General features: G+C 37.9%; 1 non-coding gene across 1 annotated transcript; it reads left to right on the forward strand.

The window, feature by feature from the left end:
- Positions 1-10644: 10644 nt before the first annotated feature.
- On the forward strand, positions 10645-10748 carry LOC112927695 (U6 spliceosomal RNA). The gene has a single exon (XR_003236595.1). It is a non-coding gene; the product is annotated as a U6 spliceosomal RNA (small nuclear RNA).
- The last annotated feature ends 3854 nt before the right edge of the window (positions 10749-14602 follow it).

Consider the following 14602-nt stretch of genomic DNA (forward strand, 5'->3'; position numbering starts at 1 on the left):
AGTATGATGCAGAAATATGAAGCATGAGAACTGCTAGTGGATGTGTTTCCTAGTGTGGAGAGGATCAGGTTGAGTGAATAAAACCAACATAGAAACAGAAGTAGAGATGAGAGATGGAGAGAGAATCTAGATGATATTGGAGTTCATTGCTCCCGTTGTCCTGGAGGCCATTTGAACCACTGCCATTTCCATGGTTACATGTGCCTTAGGATAAATCCTCCTGCTTGCTTTAGCTGGTTAGAATTAAGTTTCTGTCAGTAGTGACCAAAAAAGCCCTGACTAATATAGAAAGAAATTTAACCATAGCCAAACTGGATAGACAGCATGGAAAGTATTATGTAAAGAAGGCTTCAGAAAAAAAATAATACGTTACCTGGATTTTGAAGATAAGTACACCATCACCCATCAGAGAATAAAGAAAAATAATACTGTAGTCAGAATGACATCAATAGGCAAGACAGATGGGAGATGGACCAGATTTGCTAAGCTTTGTGGACATATAGTCAGAGAAATCCAGAATAAAATTCAAGTATATCTCAGGGGAGAAAATTGGCCTACAGATATGACTCTAATAGTTAAAACATCTAGTTGTTATTTGAAGCCATGAGAGAAAAGATATCACCCCAGGAGTGAATGATACATGAAAAAGAAGCTTCAGACAGAACACTGAGGAGCACCGCATTTAATAGATGAGGAGATGGAAGGGAGCTGGCATCGGAGCTAAGAAGAAAAAATAAAAAATGGGAGGAAAGCCAAAAGAGACTATTACCTCAGAAGTCATGGGACAGAAAAAAAAAAAAAGCACGGAATATGCTACAGGATAGAGAATTAACATAAGAAATAAATGATGGGGGCAAGAAGATGTTACAGGACTACTGTCCTGGTCTAGGAAAGAGAAAATAAGGATGATACTATGTACACAGTAGACAGGAGATATTAGGTAACATTTAGGTGTTTATGTGCTCAAGACTTAGTAATTATTTGGATGTAAACGGTCAGAAAGGGGGTACCTGGGTGACTCAGTCGGTTAAGTGTCTGCCTTCAGCTCAGGTCATGATCCCAGGGTTCTGGGATCAAGCCCTGTGTTGGGCTCTCTGCTCAATGGGGAGCCTGCTTCTCCTTCTCCCTCTGCCGACCACTCCCTCTGCTTGTACTCTCTCAATCTGTCAAATAAATAAAAATCTTAAACAAACAAACAAACCTGACTCTTGGTTTCAGCTGAGGTCATGATCTCAGGGTCATGAGATCTAGCCTCACGTTAGGCTCTGAGCCCAGCGCAGTCTGAGATTCTCTCTCTCTCCCTCCCCCTTGCCCCTCCCCTCGCTCATGCAAGCACATGCTCTCTCATAAATAAATAAGTAAATAAAATGTGTTTTTAAAAAGGCCAGAAGGAGGAAGTCATGGATATTATCCAGTTTGCTGGCTAGGACTACTGGGTATATAATTAGTGCCATTCGCTGAGCCAAGAAATATAGGCTGAGGAGCTCTGTTTGGTAGGAACAATGAGAAGTCAGATGCTTAACCGATTGTGCCACCCAGGTCCCCCTGGATACGTTGATTTTTAAAGTGCCTATTCTATATTCAAGTAATATGTCAAGTAGAGATTTGAAAATACAGTTTTGGAGCTCAAAAGTTTGTGCTAGAGATATAATATTATGAGTCACCTGCTTATATTTGATCTCAAGAAGTCTATGATTTTGCCTGTGGCAAAAGTGAGCTGTGAAGGGGGTCAAAGAGATCCAACATTTAAGGGCCAGATAAATGATAATGAGTCCTCAGAGGAGAATTTTGAAAGAGCAACTAGAGAGGTAGGAGGAGGACCAGAAATGGGTGGTTTCTTAGGATCCAAAGGAGCGCTCATGAGTAGTCAGTTCTGTCATAAGTAATAGAACTGTCTGGTGAAAAGAAGACTGAAACTATTATTTGGATGAATATGGAGGTCATTGGTAACTATGGAGTAAGACATTTTTGTGGAAACACTGATGGTGGAGAAATAGGAAAAGACTGAAGTGGTTTAAAAAGTAAACAGATCATAAGATTATGAAGATAGCAAATATAGGCAACTCTTACAAAGTCTCCTCTAAGAGGAAGGAGAAATAAAGAACTAGCTGCAGGAAGAAACTTTTAGTGCTATTGTAAAAGTACCTATTTATTTTTTAATATATCTTCTCTTTCACACTGGCATAAGGTCAGATGATGAAGAGTCTTAAATGCCATCCTAAGGAGTTTGGATGTTTTTCCTGTAGACAAAGTGGGACCATTGGGAACGACAGAAATAGATCTAGATTTTATTTTATTTTATTTTATTCTATTCTATTCTATTATTTTTTTCAGATCTAGATTTTAATGAGAGTAAGAGAGTTTTTAAGGATAAGATTAACAAAAAAGAGACAAAGTAGGTGACTATTAGAACAAGCCAGCTGAGGGACAATAAATGTCTAAAATAAGGCAGTTGTGGGGATGCCTGTGTGGCTCAGTCAGTTAAGTGTCCAACTCTTGGTTTTGGCTCAGGTCATGATCTCATGGGTCCTGAGATCCAGCCCCACATCAGGCTCCACACTCAGCATGGAGTCTGCTTGAGATTTTATCCCTCTGCCCCCTCCCTCCACTCATACACACACTCTCTCAAATATATCTTAAAAAAATAAAATAAGGCACTTGTAGTGTTTTTAGGGATGTTGATGAGATGTAATTAACAGGATATGGAGCCAAAACTAATGAGAATACTAAGGATGACCTATAAATATTACTCCTGAGTGAATAGGTCAATGGTGGTGTCACATATAGAACTGGAAACACAGGAGGGACGAGTATATAGGTAAGGGAATGGTTGGATTTGAATACACTGTACTTGTGAAATGCCCAAGTGGAAATGTGTACTAGATGTATAGGAGATGGAAGATGGAAAGAGATGATTAGGTAAAAGAATAACTGTACTTAAGGTGTTTCATTGCATAGAAGTCTGGTGTAAACTCTTAATTTCAAAATCCAGAAATGTTTTTTTTGTTTGAAGCTATATTTATGTTTTCATTTTCCTAGATTGAATATATGTTATCATAAAATATACAGTTTCATTAGTTAAAAGGTTTTCCATCTCTAGGAAACTGTGTATCAAGAGTTCTACACAATTACACAAGAGTTGTAAAATTCGATAAAGATCCTAGAGGATATTTCAGGGAGAAATAACTACCAAAGAAACTAACACATTTAGACTGACAACTCTAAATGATATATTTTTGTTTTCCCTGAAAAATAAGCAATTCTTTGGCTTGGTTTATTATTAATATCATCTCTCTCATATATGCCTTAAAATTACCCTCCAAGACATAAAATTCATCTTAAATATGCACTACCCTATGTTTATCTTGATGGGTTGAGGTTGGCTGACTTTATGGAGCACTGCAATGTGCAAGCCCTTCAAATCAACTGCAGTTCATTTTATTTGGAATAGTGAGTTTGTTAACACTTTAAGTGAAATTTTAGGAAAATTATTGTATCACATTTGTTTCCTGAGTTAGAGGGACATATAAGTCTGTATACATATTTTATTCCTAACTGCCATCTCCAAAATCAAGGGACCCTGACTGAGAAACTTTATTGTTTGCATGCACTCTGCCAAATTTTTTATTTTTTTAAATCAATTTATTTTTTATTGGTGTTCAATTTGTCAACATACAGAATAACACCCAGTGCTCATCCCGTCAAGTGCCCACCTCAGTGCCCGCCACCCAGTCACCCCCACCCCCCACCCACCAAATTTCGACATCTGGCACAGACACAGTGTAACACATACTCATTTCCTGAGTGATATGGGAGGTGTGGAACTCATTTCCGCTTATGAATAAAATATTTTGTTCAAGTTTCTCAGTTATTTTACTCTGAAGATATTTTCTTCTTATATGTATTGTGTTCTAGAAATATTCTGCTATGGTTGTGATTCATTAACTCTAGGCAATAACATGTATGGTGTAAGAAGGACAGTAATATTTAATAGGACAGATTGAGACTGACTGGAACTACAGGTCCATAGATGCCAAACAGTCTCCATACATGACCCTAAAAAAGTTATTGAATCTCTCTAAGCCACAGACTATCTCTCTATACAACGCTAATGTTTAGCCCTTTGGAAACACTAGATAACTAAGTGAATTCAAAATTCTTACCTTATGTCCCTGCTCTAGATTAAGTTCTCTTTCTCCATCCTTCAAGAGTAGTCTGAGAACTTGATTACTGGTCTTACTATATTATTTTTAAAGGTTTTGTGCACAGGCCTGTACCATGAGGATTTTACGTCGTATTCATCTGCTTATCATCCACACAAAGCCAAGGGCACAGAGCCATAGTGCTCAGTAAAGCACTATATTACCCTGAATATTTCCCCATTTTTATCCTATTGATCTTATTTGTATAGGATTAAACACTGGTCTTTGCAGCTTCACGAGCAGAGAAGATGTATCATTATATGTCCACTTTACTTTTTAATTATTATATTTTTTTGTTTTAAAGATTTATTTATTTTAGAGAGAGAGCAAGCACAAGCAAGGAAGGGGTAGAGGCAGAGAGAGAATCTCAAGCAAATTCCATGCTGGGTGCAGAGCCCGAAGTGGGGCTCAATCTCACAACCTGAAGATTACAACCGGCTTAACTAACTGAGCCACCTAGGCACCCATTATTTATCCACTTTAAACATCAACTCCTCTAAAAGGGCAGAAGAGTTCTCTTGTCAGTCAGACTTTGTTGGTGAATTATAAAATGCTGAATTTAATTTGCAATAGAAAGACTCTATTATAATTGTTATTAATTCTGGCTGATTATATAGCTTAAAGCCATTCCATGCATAATGGATTTGGTTTCTGATATAAAATCTATAAAAGATATAAGCGATTTGAAGGGAGGGTCAAGGCCTTCCAGTCTCAAGACAATCAGACATTCACTTGAACTCAAGTTGCATAGACAAACTAGCAATTGAAGAATTATATTGAATAAAAATAAATTTATTTCCTTATTGAAGTTGAAGAAAAAGTGGGAAAGCTTCAAAAATAAATACATGCCCCAGAGCAGTTTTGCAGAAGTGAAAAACAGACCACTGATAGACCATGTTGAAATGGGGGGAAAAAAAGATCAATTATTCAAATGAATTTCAAGTCAATAATCTAGCAAGAATATATCGTGGGTATGGCAAAGTCACTGGCACTCTGTGGGCAATGCAAAGCTATAATAGATTCAATACCTAACCTCAAGAAGCTGGTCACCTAGGGAAATAAAGATACAAATTCAGGTCATTACAATACCAAACAGACTATAACGGACACCAGAGCAGAGGTTCAGAGTACTACAGAAACATAGATGATAAGAGAAATTCATTTGACCAAGGACTGAGGAAAGGGCAGACAAAGTAACATTTAAATTGGACATTCCCTTGAAGGACAGAGAGTATTTTGACAAGAAGACATGAGGAGGGGGCAGCCCTGGGTGGCTCAGCGGTTTAGCGCCACCTTCAGCCCAGGGTGTGGTCTTGGAGACCAAGGTTCGAGTCCCACATTGGGCTCCCTGCATGGAGCCTGCTTCTCCCTCTGCCTGTATCCCTGCCTCTCTCTCTGTGTGTGTGTCTCTCATGAATGAATAAATAAAATCCTAAAAAAAAAAAAAAAGAAGAAGAAGACATGAGGAGGGATGGTAGAAACAATGGCTCAAAAGTGGAAGAAGCACATTAGAAAACTAAGCAGTCGACTCAAGTGGCACTGAAACAGCGTACTGGATATACTTGATGTTTATTGTTTTGGCTTGCCAGCATCTTGTACCTCTTTCTTCTAGGACTGGTACCCACAATATCTTCTGGAGTTGGCATTCCACTTTCTGTTCCTTTCATTGGGTTGGAACTCAACTGACTCCAATAGTGTGGAGTGCAAGATCCAGGCCCGGCCAATTGATTCACAGAACACCCTTAGCCACAGTGATGAGTTGGTGAGTGAACATGTGACCTCAGCTAGTCCAATTAGAGTGAATCCTTGGATTTGTACTGAATTTACCGGGAAAAGATATATTCTCTTTACTACTATATTTGAATTTGGGGAGATTAAGCAGGTCACTGGTCAAAGCCTGATAATGAAGGCAACACAGGTGACCGCAGAGGCAAGAGCGGAGATAAATTAAACCCAGATAACCTTGTTTTGGCTCCTAGTTCAAGTCTCACACAGATTTTTTATATATATATATATATAAGTTAACAAATTCTCCATTTTTAGAGCCTGCTTGTGTTAGGTTTTCTGTCATTTGCACCCAAGGGGTCTTGTCTCATATTCACAGAATATGGGAATACATGAGAAATGTGCAGAAAATTGGGGTATAACTTGCATCAGATAATTGCCACGTCTGCCTCTTTTTACCTGCTGCTCCCCACCAAAGCACACAGGCTATTCTCTTGAATATTCAAACACTACCAATGGGCTAGTAGTGAAGGTATGAAAGGTATAGGGGCCGAGGCCTCAGCAGCTCATTGGTCTTCCAGTGGGGCTCCTTATTTTTCCCATCTTTGCAGCAACCAGTTAACAAGCATTCTTCCCCTGGATCCCAAGGGCCTCACTAATTTATTTTGAAAAGTAGCAGAGCTGGTGCCACAACCATCTAGAATCTCTGCAGGATGTGATTTGCAAGAACAGCTTTGAATATAATTCTCTATCTTCGAAAACTACCATTTTATAGGCATACATGCAGAAGTATGCTACCTCGCTAAAAATAGGTTGCCCTCCGTTATGTTAAAAAAAAATTAAAAAGGTCTTTAAAAAGAGAGGTGAATGGATGAAAATTATGAAAAGTTCCTTTTGGCAGAGGACAGAGCCTTTAAAATGTTAATAACAATAATCCTAGCTGATTTAATAACATTCCATTTATTACTTCCTAAAACATTCACTGAAAGCTGACTGTGCTAGATATTTTGCCGATAGAGATGAATCTGTTGTTCTAGCCCTCAAGGAACTCCGAGTTCTAGGAGGACAGAGGAGACCATCTTTCCTTCCTTTATTCATTCAAGCCAAAATTCCTGCCACATGCCAGATACTCTTAGGCATTATGGATTGAACAAGAAAAAATATTAAAGGTAGAAATTGGGCCTGAGTTGCGAGGCTATGCATTGACAAACTACCAGGCAAAGAACTGAGTGAAATGATAGACTTAACTAGTACGTGGTAGCCCAAATGCAGGCAAACAGATGACGTCAGTTCTAGAAGAAGCAGGCTCCCACACTGCTTGGGGCTGCTACTCTCTAATGGACAATGACTCTGACAAGGAGCTTCCTTTTCTTTTTTTACATTTTTAAAAATATTTGTTTATTTATTTATTGATTCACTCATTCATTCATTCATTCATGAGAGATACACAGAAATAGGCAGAGACATAGAATGAGGGAGAAGCAGGCTCCTCACAGGGAGCCTCATGTGGGACTCAATCCCTCAAACCGGGATCACACCCTGAGCCTAAGGCGGACGCTCAACCACTGAGCTACCCAGGCATCCCTCTTTTCAATTTCTTATTTTGAAATAATTATAAATTCAGAGGAAGGTACAAAGATAGTATATACAGGTCCTCTGTATCTTTCACCCAGTCTCCCCCAATAGCTACATCTTATACGTAAAATAGCATCAAAACCAGGGAACTGATACTGATATGATGTGTGAGTATAGCTCTATGTCATTTGATCACATACGTAAGGTTGGTAAAACCACCACCGTAGTTGAGATACAGAAGTGTTTCACCATGACAAAGATCTCCTTTGTGCTACCCCTTTTTAAAAATTAAAAAAAAATTTTTTTTTAGCTTCAGGTTTTTATTTTTTATTTTTATTTATTTTTTTTTATTGGAGTTCAATTTGCCAACATATAGCATAACACCCAGTGCTCATCCCACCAAGTGCCCCCCTCAGTGCCCGTCACCCAGTCACCCCCACCCCCCGCCCACCTCCCTTTGCACCACCCCGTGCTACCCCTTTAAAGCCACAATGTCATCCCTGCCCCTGCCCACCATCTCTAACTTCTGGCAGCCACTAGGATGTATGCCATCTGTGTGGTTTCTGACAAGGAGATCTTTAAACTTTTCTTTTGAGAATAATGCCCTTCAAATCCAGTTGTGAATGCATTTGTCAACAAACCTGTTAGAAATCTAGAAGCCCAGATGAGCTTACTCCCCCTGATTTCTGACTATGAAGGAAGGCAGTAAAATTTTGCACATGCTTCCAGGGTGTAGTTGCAAGGCACCTTACCAAGAGATACAATAGAAAGCACTCGAGTGGAGTCTGTTTTGTGTTGGCAGTGCTATTGTAACATGTGAGGTTTTGATCATCATCCAATATAGTTTAAGATCGTTGGTAAGATGTTTTTTTTTTTTATTTTTATTTTTTTGGTAAGATGTTTTAATATTGAGTTTATTTTTTAAAAAATATGTGCGCGGTAATTATCTCTGTGTCCACCATCAATTAGTGTCTAAAGAGAGGTTACTTAATCCTCAGAGTTGGTACCGTGTAAGAAAACATCTAGTGACCAAACCAGTGAGCAGTTGACAAAAATAAGTAGAGATCTACTAGAAAGGCTGGGAAGAGCAAATCTAACGGTTCAACTTACCTACGTGATAATATCTTTCATATGGTGAAGCGCCACTTTTGGGAACAATATGACCAGATCAATGTATGTTTGTTTTTTTTACACTATATTCCCCATGGTCAGTGATCTGAGTCACACTGTATGCATTATACATACAGCTTCTTCACAGGGTTTTTAGTAACTTAGAATGAAATTTTGGCCACTTTTTAAGGCAACATGGTTTAATCTCCAAGATATAGTTCTCCTGTGGAAAACCATTGTCTTGGACATCTGCTGAGTATCTAATAGAATCATTTGCGTATGTGGGAAGTTGGGCTTATATAGAGGACCTCTTTTTGTGCCAGAAAAAGCACATGCTAAACATAAAAGAAATCATTATGAACTGGATTAATAGATGTATAGAGAAAGAAGTTGAGAATCTGCCATTGGTAAGATCTGGCAACAGGTGCAGGATATTCAAACCCTAATTTCTCATGAATGAGGAATGAACATCTGTTCAGAATAGCAATGGAAGGGAATATTCAGATCTCAACTAAATTCACTTGCAACAACAGGAGCCATGGGACCATAACCAAGACATTTTTTTCTGTATCCATTTCTGTGCTAGTTAATACTTCACTAACTCTGAGTTGAGCAGTGTTCTACAGAAAAAGTTCCAATTCGGTTGTGCATTCTGATCACCACTGGAGCCTACTTAAAATGCTGATACCTGTTTCACACCTCAGGAGTACTGAATCAGAAAAGTCAGGAGTGATGTTCTAGAATGTGTATTGTTGCAAAGCTCCTCCACTGATTCCAATGTGCAGTCAAGTTTGGAAACCACTGCTCTAAATGCTGTTCAGTAGAATAGGTCCAGAACTGAATTTACCACTGCCCTCCTTGATTCTCAGTCTACGAGCCATCCAATCCATTCCGCCTTCTATATATATGTATTTATTAAATCCATTTCCTTTTTCCAGGCCCTACTGCTACTGCCTTAGTCCTGGGTATTATGAACTTGGGCCATAGCGGTAGTTAGTTACGGTCTTGCATCTGGAAGGCACTGACACATTATATCACCAACATCCATCCACAGATGGGCCTCACAACAGCCCTGGTTGGAAGACAATATGCAACATAGTTCTGCTCCTGACAACAGACATTATCGCAGAGATTCTAGAGGGAAGAGGAAGCAGGTGTGATGAGATAGCTGGGAGAAAACATAGTGTGTTGTGGGTGAAGAGGCAGGAGTAAAGCAAGAATATGTCAAATTGGATATTCGATTTTATGTCTAATTTTCTCAGGAAATATTTATTTCCTTGCAATGTGTGGAGATGTTAGAGTTATATTTAAATCTGACTTGTTATGTCCCTGTTGAAAATGTTTCACTAACCCCACACCCCACTGACTTGGTTATAGATTCTAGATCTTTGTATGACACTTTAAGCACTGTACGATTTGCCCCTGACTGCCCCACTTTCTTCAACTGTTTTTATGCTTTTTGCTTCAATAATTTTTAGCTTTTTTTTTTTTTAAAGATTTTATTTGTTTATTCACGAGAGACATACAGAGAAAGAGAGGCAGACACATAGGCAGAGGGAGAAGCAGGTTCCATGCAGGGAGCCCAACGTGGGACTCGATCCTGGATCTCCAGGATCAGGCCCTGGGCTGAAGGTGGCGCCAAACTGCTGAGCCACCCGGGCTGCCCAATTTTTAGCTTCTTAAAGTTTCATCAATATACCACATTGTTCTATACTCTCTGCCTTGACACATGTTTTTGTTCCTTTTGCTCAAACCATTCCTATTCATCCTTCACATTTTCAATTCAGAGGCCATCGCCTCTGAGAAACTGCCTCCAAACACTCTAACACTAGACATACTTAAACATTTACTCCTTAGTTTCTTCTATATTTTCTAGACACTTCTACTCTGACCTTAATCATTAATTATTTGTTTATGTACCTGTATCTCTATTACATGATCAGTTCCCTGAAGCTATGCTTTGGTTTTTTCTGCTTTATTTTTCCATATCCATAAATATTTTGAAACCTTAATTAAAATTTCATTGCTGCCAGTGCTCTCTTCAGCAGCACATATACTAAAATTGGAGTGATATAGAGATTACATTGGCCCCTGTACAAGGATGACACACAAACTCATGAAGCATTCCATATTTTTGTATTTAAGTGATGAATCACTAAATTCTGCTCCAGAAGCCAATATTGCACTGTATGTTAACTAACTTAAATTTGAATTAAAAAGAATTTCACTGCTGCATAATATTTCATATTTTATGACTATTCTCCAGTTTCTGGAATTTTAGGATTATTCCTATTTTCTCTTTTATACATAATGCCACAAAACACATCTTTACATAAAAATATTTGACTGCTTCAGCATATATTTCTTTTGGGAATATTTATAGAATTTGGTTTAATGCATCAATAAATATGGGCTATAAGACCTTTTGATTCAGATTGTCAAAGAGCTCTAAAGAAAATCTATAAATTTGGAACTCTCATCAGCTGTTATTAGGTCAATGATATTCACAGATCCTCTTTTCTTTTCTATTGACACATTTATCCTTGGTAAAATTATGTAATGCCATACATCTAAATATAGTTTGTTTACAAAGGTATATGCTGTATATACATATATAACTCATGAATTTAAATTTATAAGTTTACTCATAAAAATGTATTTCTGGCAGGCCCTATGTTTCCTATAGAAACTCCTGACTCATATATTCAAGTGCCTATTTGACATCTTCACAGAATTCATCAAAAATAACTGAAATTTAATTAAAAGTCAAAAAGAACAAAATTTTGTTTGCAACTGATTACATATTATATTTAAATTTATACTGCATGTTACATTACAATTCTAGAGAGCTATATGATAAGATACCTAGGAATAAACCTAACCGAAGTGGTGTGAGACCTATACTCTGAAAACTATAAAATGCTGGTGAAAGATCACACAAAGAAATAGAAAGACATTTCATGCTCATGGATTAGAAGAATAATATTGTTAACACATCTATACTACCCAAAGCAATCTACACATTTAATGTAATCTCTATCAGAATACCACCATCATTTGTCACAGAACTAAAACAAACAATCCTAAAATTTGTATGGAATCACAAAAGACCTCAAATAGCCAAAGAAAATCTTGAAAAAGAAAAGTGAAGCTAGACACATCACAATTCTGGACTTTAAGTTATATTACAAAGCTGTAGTAATCAAAATAGCATGGTACTGGCACAAAAACAGACTCATAGATCAATGGAACAAAATAGAAAAGCCAGAAATAAACCCACAATTATTATTATTATTATTATTATTTTTAAAGATTTTATTTATTTTTCATGAGAGACACAGAGAAAGAGAGGCAGACACACAAGGCAGAGGGGGAAGCAGACTCCATGAAGGGAGCCTGACGTGGGCCTCAATCCCGGGTCTCCAGGCTCAGGCCCTGGGCTGAAGGCGGCGCTAAACCGCTGAGCCACCCGGGCTGCCCTAAACCCACAATTATATGATCAATTAATCAACAAAGCAAAAAAGAATTCCCAATGGGAAAACGTCTCTTCAAGAAATGGATTCGGAAAACCAGACAGCAACATGCGGAAGAATGAAACTGGACCACTTTCTTACACCTTTCACAAAAATAAATTCAAAATGGATTAAAGATCTAAATGTGAGATCTGGGGGTACCTGGGTGGCTCACTTGGTTGGGTGTCTGCCTTCAGCTCAGGTCATAATCTCAAGGTCCTGGGATTGAGCCCTGCGTCAGGCTCCATGTTCAGTGGGAAGTCTGCTTCTGCCACTCTCCTTGCTTGTTCTCTGTTTATCATAAATAAATAAAATCTTTTTTAAAAAGTGAGATTTGAAACCATAAAAATACTAGAAGAGAAGACAGGTAGTAACTTATTTGACATTAGCGGTAGCAACTTTTTTCTAGATATGTCTCCTGAGGCAAGGGAAACAAAAGCAAAAATAAACTATTGGAACTACATCAAGATAAAAAGCTTCTGCACAGTGAAGGAAACAATCAACAAAACTAAAAGGCAACCTTCAAAATGGGAGAAGATATCTCCAAATGACATATCTGATAAAGGGTTACTATCCAAAATATGTAAAAACTTACAAAATTCATGCCCCCAAAACCAAATAACCCGATTAAAAATTGGGCAGAAGACATGAACAGACGTTTCCTCAAAGAAGATAGCCCAACGGCCAATAGCCACTTTAAAAGATGCTCATCATTACTTATTAGGGAAGTGCAAATCAAAACTACAATGGGGTTTCATCTCACACCTGCCAGAGGAGCTAAAACCAACAACACAAGAAACAACAGGTGTTGGCAAGGATGTGGAGAAAGCTTGGGTAGCGCATACAACTCTTGATCTCGGGGTTGTGAGTTCAAGCCCCACATTGGGTGTGGAGCCTATTTAATTTTTTTTTTTAAAGGAACAATTGTGTACTCTTAGTGGGAATGCAAACTGATGTAGCCACTTTGGAAGACAATATGGAAGTTTCTCAAAAAGTTAGAAAAAGAACTACCTTGCCATCCAGCAATTGCATTAGTGGGTATTTACCCAAAGCATTTGAAAGCACTAAATTGAAAAGATACATGCACCCCCATGTTTATTGCAGCATTATTTATAATAATAACCAAGGCATGGAAACAGCCCAAGTGTCCATTGATCAATGAATGGATAAAAAAAAAAAAAAAAGAATGGATAAAGAAGATATGGTGTACACGTACACACACACACGCACACACACACGCCCAGGAATATTATTCAGCCATAAAAAAAGAATGAGAGCTTGCCAATTGCAATGACATGGATGGAAGTATAGAGTATTATGTTAAGTGAAAGACAAATACCATATGATTTTATTCATATGTGGAATTTAAGAAACAAAACAAGCAAAGGCAAAAGATGAAAGGGAGTCAAAGCAAGAAACAGACTTCTAATTATAGAGAACAATCTGATGGTTACCAGAAGGGAGGGGGGACATGGGTCAAATAGGTGATGGGGATTAAGGAGTGCACCTGTGATGAGCACCAAACATTATATGGAAGTGTTGAATCACTAAATTGTACACCTGAAACTAATATCACACTGTATGGGAACTACCTGGAATTTAAATAAAAACTTTAAAAAATAAAAATAAAATTCTAGCAGGCTGATCAATTGTCACTAATATGCCTTTTATTTTTTATTTTATTTTTAAAGATTTTAAGTAATAATCTCTACACCCAATATGGGGCTTGAACTTACAACCCTGAGATCAAGAGTCACATGTTTCATTGACCAAGCCTTTTATTTTTTATTTTATTTTTAAAGATTTTAAGTAATAATCTCTACACCCAATATGGGGCTTGAACTTACAACCCTGAGATCAAGAGTCACATGTTTCATTGATCAAGCCAGTCAGGTACCCCCGTTATTTTAGTTGTAAATGATTTGATTTTCTTTTTTTAAAAAATATTTTATTTATTTATTCATGAGAGACACACAGAGAGAGGCAGGGACATAGGCAGAGGGAGAAGCAGGCTCCCTGGGGGAGCCTGATGCAGGACTCGATCCCAGGACCTTGGGATCATGATCTGAGCCAAAGGCAGACGCTCAAGCACTGAGCCACTCAAGGGTCCCATGGTTTGATTTTCTATATTAAATTATTTGATCTACCTGGTTTTGTTATAAAGTACATGAATTATCTATATTTATGTTTTCAAATAGTTCATTTAATTATTGAATAGGCCTTAATTCTGTATGATTTTTAATACATTTCTCATAAACTTAATATATGCACACATGTGTACGTGTGTGTGTGTGTGTGTGAGTGTGTGTGTAGCAGTAGTGAGGTGGTGGTGGTGGTTATAGTAGCAGTTGTAGTCGTGGTAATAGCAATGTGCATAAACTCTGAAGTTGGTAAACTGGATTGGATTACTAGGCCAACCATTTAACAGTCATGCAACTGTGGACACGATCCCTCTATTTTTTGTGTGTCAGTTCCCAG

This window comes from Vulpes vulpes, chromosome X, assembly GCF_048418805.1.
Source record: "Vulpes vulpes isolate BD-2025 chromosome X, VulVul3, whole genome shotgun sequence".
In the NCBI taxonomy this organism is placed as follows: domain Eukaryota; kingdom Metazoa; phylum Chordata; class Mammalia; order Carnivora; family Canidae; genus Vulpes; species Vulpes vulpes.